Below are 8,811 nucleotides of genomic sequence, written 5' to 3'. Positions count from 1 at the left end.
TGGAGCTGTGTTTTTAGAGAAGCCAATGAGGCTGCGGACGCTTTAGCTAGGGAAGGAGCAAGTCTTAACTCTACCACGGGATGTGCAAGCATTTTTTAAGCTTGCATTCCCCCCACCCCCCTCGCTTTCTTTTTCTCTTGTGTATCTGCTGTAGAGCATTGTTTGGGCCCTTTATGGGTTTTTGTATAGGGCACCCAAATACTGGGTTGCCTATTTTTTGTATGTGCTCTTAGTTGTACTCATTTACGGTATTAATACAATAGTTAACTTATTCAAAACGAAATTATGAGTATGTTTCTTCAATGTGTTATATGGTTTGTTTTTATGGATTGCTTGGCAGCCCCGATACCCAAGAAATAGAAAATAAAATGTAACTCTGGTGAATGTGTGTGTATATAAGGATACAATTGGGCCAGCCTTGGTAAGATAGTGGGCCTTAAATTTTGGCATGGCCCATTTGCACCCAATTGAACTGGAAAATCATATAATAAGGGCCCATTGAAAAGGCAGATGCATAGATTTGACACCTTAACTTCGAAACTCTGGCAAAAATCTGGTCTGGTCTGCTGGGCCCTCTCCAAGGGCTCCTACGTTTTCTCCTTCCCATCTGAGGAGAGAGCTTCAGCAGCATTAGGAACCAGTCCTCAACCCTTTCATGGAGCCCGTTTGTCCCTTTCTTACTGGACTGAAGAAGTTGGAGCGTTTCGGTGTCAAAAGATTTGGATCATGGCCTGTTGCACTCCGCTTCATTCCTGGTGTGTCGAAACGTTCAGAGCCATTCGGGACGCGTATGGAGCATTTGCAGCTGTCCATTCGCAATCTTTGGAAAGTCTCCCTCTCGGGTCTTTAAGGTTGATCGTTGATGTTTTGGACCCAAAGTTCATTCCTTCATCCCTCTAGCTTGAAATCTCGAGGACCTTACTTTCAAGTCCTTATCTTGTGGTCCTCTGCTTCCCCTCCCTCGTTTCGCTTTGTCTTCCATCCGTCCACCACCCCTAATTCTGTGCCACCCGCTACTGACCATTGGACGGTGGTCTCCCATAAACGTCATTCTCGCCTCGTCCGACCTTCTCAGAAGGGCCACTCGTTTGCTCGCCCTCTCGCCCCTACCTTCGTCCACAACCTTTTTATCCGCCATACAACCCGTCTCCCCCTTCTTCTCTTTCTCCTCCGCCACCTCTGTCTCCTCCTCCTCCTCTAGCTCCAGCTCCAGCTTCAGCTCCACCTCCATCGTCCCTGTCTTAGGGTTTGACCTCAATCAACAAGCTTTCTACGAAGGTGGTTGACGGTAACATTTCTCACGCCCCGAAAGCTACCTTGACGGCCATTGCCAACTTTTTTCCTGGAAATCACACACCTTCATTCAATACCGCCGACTACTCACCTCCCTCTTTGTTTGCCACTGAGCTTCATCCGCTCCCTCTCTCTAACGCCTTATCTCCCTCTCTGGTCCACGTGGCATCCTTGGTCTTTTCACGACCTTCCGCCCACACTACCTCGATACCTCACCCTTCGTCAGCTGTGTTTCAAAAAACGCTAGGCGATGGGGGGGGGGGGGGGGGGGGGGGGGTCCAGGCCACCTAGCTCCTAAGTGGGCGCCCAGAACCTGAGAGGCCCAGTAAATTTTTTTTTTTTTTGGGTTTTTCTCTCTCTAAAATAGCCTCCAATGGGTTTTAAGTTCATTTGAAACCTAAAACCCATAATTTTACACTTCTAATATTAAAAAAAATGACCCAAAATGACCAAAAAATGGCCTCAATGAGTGGCATTTCTGCCCTTGGGCGGGCCGCGAGCCCTGGGAGGGCTGAGGATTCCCTCCTAATTTGGCCGCCTAGGCCTGGGCGAAGCGCCCATGCCTTTTGGACCGCTTAGCTGCCGCCCAGGCAGTCTGCGTTTTGGCAGATGTAGCCCCTCTAGGTAATTTCTTTTTCGGTTCCATCCCTCTTTCTTTGCCTCCCCCACCTACTCCCTCGGCCCTTACGTCAAGCTTCCCTTTCCCAATTTCCTCCTATCACCCTTGCATTCCTCCTTCCACACCTCTTCCACCAAAGGCAGAGGCTCCCCTCCTCTCCCGGTTCGGCTCTAATCCTCAACCCATCTCTGGTTTGTCACCTCCTCTCAGGGCTATCACCTCTCTCCCTCCTCTCATTGATCTCGGCTCTTCCTCGCCAAACGCCTACCCCCTGGCTTCCAGCCAGGCCTCAACCGGAGCTATGGAACCCCATCCTCTCTCCTCCTTGATGATGGTCAACATCCCTCACCTGCAGTTTCCCGAAGGCCTTCTCCTTTTGCCCTGCCTTCACTGTAACCAGACCCTCCTTCTCCTTTCTCAGAGACCCAATCTTGGGCTCCCACCCCAAACTTTGACACCCCTCTTCCGTCTAGGTCTTCTCTTGTACTTAACCCACCTCTGCTCCCTCCACCCTCGATCATCGAACTCACCCTTATCTCTAAATCCCCCACTTTGAATCATGAGGTCCCTGCTGAGGAGGACCCTCAAGGCTCGATTTTGGCCTTCTTTAGACCAACCTTGGAAGCTGGCTTGCCATCGCTCGATCTACCAAGACTTTCCCTCACAGAATCTCCTGTTGAGGTTTTCTCTCCAGAGGCTACCCCTTCTCCAATTGCTCCGAAATTTTCGGTCTCTCAAGGCACATCAAAGGATCACCCGTCTTTTCCTTTGGTTGATTCCAACTTTGTCAATCGTATGGACGCAGCTCAAGGAGACATTAACCAGGTGTTCATGGTCATTTCCTTATGCTGCCCCATAAGAATCGCTCCATGAATTCTTCAATGCTAGCGCTCAAACCAGATCCAGGGATAGCCCAAGGCCTAGTAGGGAGGCTTCCAACCTTGCATGCTCTATCAACTTTGGCAGAACCTCCATCCCCCCTCCCCTCTCTTCAGCTATTCCAGTGGTGTTACTTGCAGATGGATTGCTTCGTAGGTTACCTAGTTTAGCATCTCAGACCACATAAGCTTAATGTTTGTTCTCTCTTGGAATATTCGAGGGCTTGGCTTGGCCCACAAGAAACAATCAGTCCAAGATTTCTCCTTAAAATTTCGACCTTCCGTCCTGGCTTTAACGGAAACAAAGATCCCTGAATCCTCTCTCTTCTTCGTCCGACAAGTATGGGGTCGCCGCCCATGCAAATGGGCAGCTTTACCAGCAGAAGGGGCTTCAGGTGGGATATGGGTGATTTGGGATCCCTCAGCCCACTCCCTCATCTCTACCACATTCCCTCTTTGTCGGTCTCTATTCTGCTGGCCAGAATTTTTGACAGCTTGCTTTGGAAAGTTTTTGCAATCTATGGGCCCAATATTGACTCTAGATGCCAGGAGATGTGGGATGAGCTCAACTCGGTGGCTGGCCAGAATTTTTGACAGCTTGCTTTGGAAAGTTTTTGCAGTCTATGGGCCCAATATTGACTCTAGATGCCAGGAGATGTGGGATGAGCTCAACTCGGTGGCTGCCTTACCGCACCCCATTTGGTGCATTAGGGGGGACTTTAATGTCACAAGGTGGTCTTATGGGAGAAACTCATCCTCCAGAATAACTCCAGCCATGTCCTCTTTTTCAGACATCATCTTCCAAAACAACCTAGTTGACTTGCCCATCCAAGGTGCCCAATTCACATGGTCGGACTATTCCACATCTCCCACTCTTTCAAAACTTGATAGATTCCTCACCTCTGTGGATTGGGATCATCCCCTTAGTTGAACTCATGTGGTTGCCCTACCCAAACCCACATTCGACCATTGGCCCATTTTGCTTAGCACCAATCCTACTGTTAGAGGAGTCAAACCTTTTCGGTTCGAATTGTTTTGGCTAGAAGAACCTTCCATACCCACTCTGTTCACCTCTTGGTGGCAAGCTCTGGAAAATAAAGTCGTCGGTTGGGCTGGTTTTATACTTTGATGTAAGTCACAGCTGATAAAGAGCAACCTAAACTCGTGGAGTTCACAGTTGCCCGACAACTTTGCAATAATCACCAGTTCCAAGCCATACAAGATCTTGACTCACTGGAAGAATCAAGGCTTCTATCAAAATATGAGTTCTTGAGTAGAGTGCAACTCAAAGCAGACTATCAGGCCACCCTCAAGAAGGAGGAAATTTTTTGGAACCAAAGATCCCGGATTAAATGGCTTAAGGCTGGAGACCAAAACTCAAGCTTCTTTCACAAAACTTCAAATTGTAGGAGAAGAGATAACACCATCACTCATCTCCTAGTAGATGATATTCTGCTAGATCAACCCTCACAGATCGTACAAGCCATTTTGAATTACTTCTCGAAACTTTTCTCTGCCCCTACGGGCCCAAGACCCACCATGGGGGATTTGTCTTTTCTCTCCCTGCCACCCGAGAAATCTACTTGGCTGGAACGCCCCTTCTCAGAAACTGAAATCTTGGCAGCCATCTCCAGTTTGGAATCGGACAAGGCCCCCGGTTCTGATGGGTTCCCTGTAGCACCTTTCAAAGCTTTTTGGGACTTGTTCAGAACGGACTTCCTAGACCTCTTCGAAGAATTCCACTCTAGAGGGGTCATCCATAAAGCCACTTTGAAGAATTCCTCTTCAAAGAATTCCACTTCCAAGACCTCTTCAAAGGGGTTCGTTCTAATGCTTTGGTTCAGGATTGGTCCTACAACACAAGAGCAAATATCCCTCGAGGAACCCCCGATGGATACCTCCTGACCAGGGAAGTCTCAAGCTTAACGTTGATGGATGTTCTCCCGGAAACCCAGGCCCATCAAGCATTGGGGCCATTCTTAGAGACCACACTGGTTCAACTGTGCTCTATATATCCAAGCCTATCGGCCATGCGGACTTTACGGAAGCAGAGGCCATAGCCTTGGTAATAAAAATAAGGGCCCATTGATGGGCCCTTAATATTAAATCCTGGGCCCCACCTATTAAGCTAATGAGCCTTAAATAAGGGCATGATGGCCCCTTTAAGGTACCCAAACCCAGCCCACATATGGCAAGGCCTTTGAGGCCAGCCTCACGCATTTGCACCCCCAATGTGTATGCTAACATCAAATTTACTTTGGCTACATCTTATCTATCATTGTTGCTAAAGTTTGAAGGGCTGCATACTTCAGTGTTATCATAGAATAACATTATCATAGAAAATTGCTATTTCAGGTACTCTCTTTCAAAAAAAAAAAAAAAAGCCATTTCAGGTGTTTCTTTGATGGCAGCTTAGTCCACTATGAGTTTTATTATCTTGAATGCCAACCGCATGTGTTTATGAATATTAATGCCTTCACTATGTGGTATTGCATAAGCCAGTGAAGGTAGTCATTTTATATTTTTGCAGTTTCGCACCCACAAGGTTATTACAGGCGGTATGCGAGATTGTTTTTCTCCATTTGTGTTGATATAACTGATAATGAGCTAGCTTACCTGGAGAGCATTCATTTATTTGTGGAGATCTTGGATCACTTCTTCAGCAATGTGTGTGAGCTAGATTTGGTATTTAATTTTCATAAGGTCAGTAAGGATTTTTAACTTTCATAGTTTTTCATCTCTAGCTTCTGGCTGTTGCATATGAGACAGGCAGTGGGCTTGAATAATCATTGACCATGCTTCTTACGATGATATGTTCAATTGATTTGCATCATATAGTAATCTCTCTCTCTCTCTCTATCTCTCTCTCTCTTCTTAGTGTGTGTGCACGCACGGCATGTGTGGGCCACCATGTCTTTAGTAAGAAACACCAATGAAGGCAAATTTTACCACGTGTGCACATATATCCCGCAGAAATATGGCTAATTTAAGCTTCTTCTTGGTCTTACAAGTGTATAATAAGGTGTTCTGCAATTCCATTGGTAGAAATCTAGTATCTTAAATGGGGATTCAGATGTTCTTACGATCATAAGTTAGAGTTGGAGACTCCCATGTGTAATAACCAGCTTTAAATTTTCAGGTATACTTTATCCTGGATGAATTTATACTTGCAGGGGAGTTGCAAGAAACTAGCACGAGGGTACGCTTAATAAATATCATGTCTTTTGTGGTTTTTACCTTTAATTAATTGATTAGCAATTTGGTTTATAATATAGTGCTGAAGCAATTTTTAAGGCCTATTTCTTTTTATTGTAGGCGATCATAGAGAGAATGGGAGAGTTGGAAGGGCAAGAGTGAGAAGCACAGTTTGAAGGGCCAACGTAGAGGTTTGGGTGTGTTTCATCCTTCTACTGGTGTCCATCATGTATTTTGTGTTCATTTGATTTTACTATTTTGACTGATTTTATGTGCCTTACTTTTTTTAACCGAGTTTTGGAAATCGATTTCATTCTATCCAATTTATGGATCTTGTAACATCCACAAGCCATGTCACTGAGCACGGGCTGCCAAAGCCTGTAACCCATCTTTTTAGGGTGAGAAAATGCAAGAAAAGGGGCATTTTCTTTGTATGGTTTGAGTTTATTTCAAGATCGGCCAAGTTCAACATGGGCATGTTAATAGTTATAATTGGATTTGGATAAATCGAAATTGCGATTGCAAATGAAAACAAAAATTTTCATTTGGTTTCAATAACATTTTGTGGCCTCGGAGAAATAACAACTTAGGCAGTTTCTAGTTCCTAGGAACATCATTATGAAATGAATCAACTCTGTGATCTCTCTGTACACAGTGAGGCGCAGAGAAAGAGAGTGTTGATGGCATTAACAACCTACTATTAAGAGAGAGAGAGATTATTAAGAACCTACTATTAAGAGAGAGAGAGTGGTGGGTATGAACAATAGACTACTATCATGAGAGAGAGAGAGAGAGAGAGAGAGAGAGAGTGGATCAGTAATGGAAGATTATTGAGATTTGAGACTTTGGTGCAAGCTTCAGTAGGACCTTGAAATTTACTTTTAACAGTTTTTCTTCTGCACTAGTTTTTGGTACTAGGTGTGGAATGTTGATTCCCTAGCTACGCGTTCTGTAATCTTTCGGACAAGGTGATCTCAATAAAGAGTTGTTTTTAACTTTACTTGGACTTACCTTTTTGAAAAAAATAAAAAAAATAAAAAATGAAAAGCTCGTAGGAGTTTCTCTCCTAAGGCTCTGATGATGTTGATGATAATGAGTTTGTCTCTCATGGCGATTCTTAGGGCATGAAGAAGGGAGTTACACAAACTGCATTCATTTGTTGAATACTCAAATCTAGTATGGGAGGGACGATCAAGCTTGAATCAAAACCCAACCCCATCTAATCCTCGCGTACTGCTTTTGAAGAGATGGTAGCATTACAAATTTTCTTTAAAAGTAGGATGAGGTTTCTATAAGGCTTAGGGTTTATGAAAGCAAAATATAGCCACACCTCAATTCCTTATTTGGAAAGTACTTTTGGGGACGAAATTCTCTACGACAACTCTAAAATCAATTTCCAATATCGACAATAAAATTTGAAACTAAAAGAAAAGTAAATAACTCGTGGATCTTTGAGCATTATTTTTAAAGCAAAATGGACGGTCTAGATAGTTTTTTACAATATACACCGTTTTTAGAGTTTGAAAATTTTTTTTTTTTTCAAAACCATAGTATTCAAGTCAAGATGATCACTGTAAAGGTTTTTCCATGCTTGACTTCCAAATTTTGATGAGTTATGAGGTGAGGATTTACTTAGGCTGCAGCGCTATCAAACCATTTTCCTTATATGTATGCAGCCTATACTAACATATTCTTTGCCCTTTTTTCTTAATGGAAAGGTACGATCATTCGTCTAAATTGTAAATCTGGTTCTATGGATCAGTGGTCCAGTTGGTGATACGGTCTACGGAACCGAGCATTAAAAATTTTAAAAAAGTTCAAAAAAATAAAAGTGGACCTAGTTTTGGTCCTGTTCTTTGAAAAAACGAGATGTGTCAACGGGGATCTAGCTGGTTTTGTAGCTCTCATGGGAATCCGTTCGTCCCAGACAATTGTCAATCTAGATTAGCCAGTTTCAATCCAAATCGACGTTCTTTCAAACATTGATTAGGACTCGTCTCTATGAGAGCCAAAATCCCATAAGATTGTTTAGTCCAGATTGTGCTTCTCCTCAATAACCACCTCAGCACCTTTACTTTTTACCAGAAACTAACTTCTAAACTGAAATGCACTTCTATAAAGAATGGGAGTGGCGCCAATTTGTGCAGTAGTATTTGTACCTTACGCGGTGGACTTGGGAGTTGGGGAAATAAAAGCAAAGTTTTTTATTTTATTTTCTTTTTTTATTATTATTATTTTTCAACTTTAACCATGGAAAATAAAAGCACAAGGAATACGAAGCTTTGATATGGACTTGTATTTCTGTGATTTATCTACATGGGTTTACAATAAGGGCAGTAAGGTTTGCTCTAATGTAAAAATCGTGTGGGATTATAATTATAAAGTTCTCAGTTTTTTTTCCCATTTTTTTTAGCACCGAGGGATTAAAGACACGTTAGGAAAAGTGTTTGGTAAGCCAGTCTCAGAAAAGTATTTGGTGAGTCAGTCGACCCATGTGGTTTTGCCCTCTAAAATCCCTTTGCTAGTCTCTTGTGGTGATGATCAATCTTAGACGTTTTTTTTTTTGAAAAGAAGAATAATATTTTTTTAAATTTTCTCCCACCATCCACTTTGGTGGAGACACCTTTTGTCATGTCTATATCTAAGGTGGATGTCTAAATCTAATGCATAAGAGACGCACATATTTTGTCAAAACCATATCCCTTTTACCTTTTTCCTTTTTTTTGAGAAACAATGACATTTCATTACTCAATCAACCCCAATTACAACAGATTTGAGTAAGAAGACCCAAAACATAGAACAAAAGTCCCTCTTGTGCCTACTTTC

General features: G+C 43.2%; 1 long non-coding RNA gene across 1 annotated transcript; it reads left to right on the top strand.

The window, feature by feature from the left end:
* The first annotated feature begins 5,828 nt into the window (after positions 1 to 5,828).
* LOC148780452 (uncharacterized) lies at positions 5,829 to 6,310 on the top strand. The gene is made up of 2 exons (XR_016041734.1): positions 5,829 to 5,989; positions 6,106 to 6,310. It is a non-coding gene; the product is annotated as an uncharacterized LOC148780452 (long non-coding RNA).
* Positions 6,311 to 8,811: the final 2,501 nt, after the last annotated feature.

This window comes from Amborella trichopoda, chromosome 9, assembly GCF_054954075.1.
Source record: "Amborella trichopoda isolate Santa Cruz 75 chromosome 9, AtrichopodaSantaCruz75HAP2 v2.0, whole genome shotgun sequence".
Classification (NCBI taxonomy): domain Eukaryota; kingdom Viridiplantae; phylum Streptophyta; class Magnoliopsida; order Amborellales; family Amborellaceae; genus Amborella; species Amborella trichopoda.
Note: the sequence above shows the minus strand (reverse complement) of the source record. Positions and strands in the feature narration are given on the sequence as shown.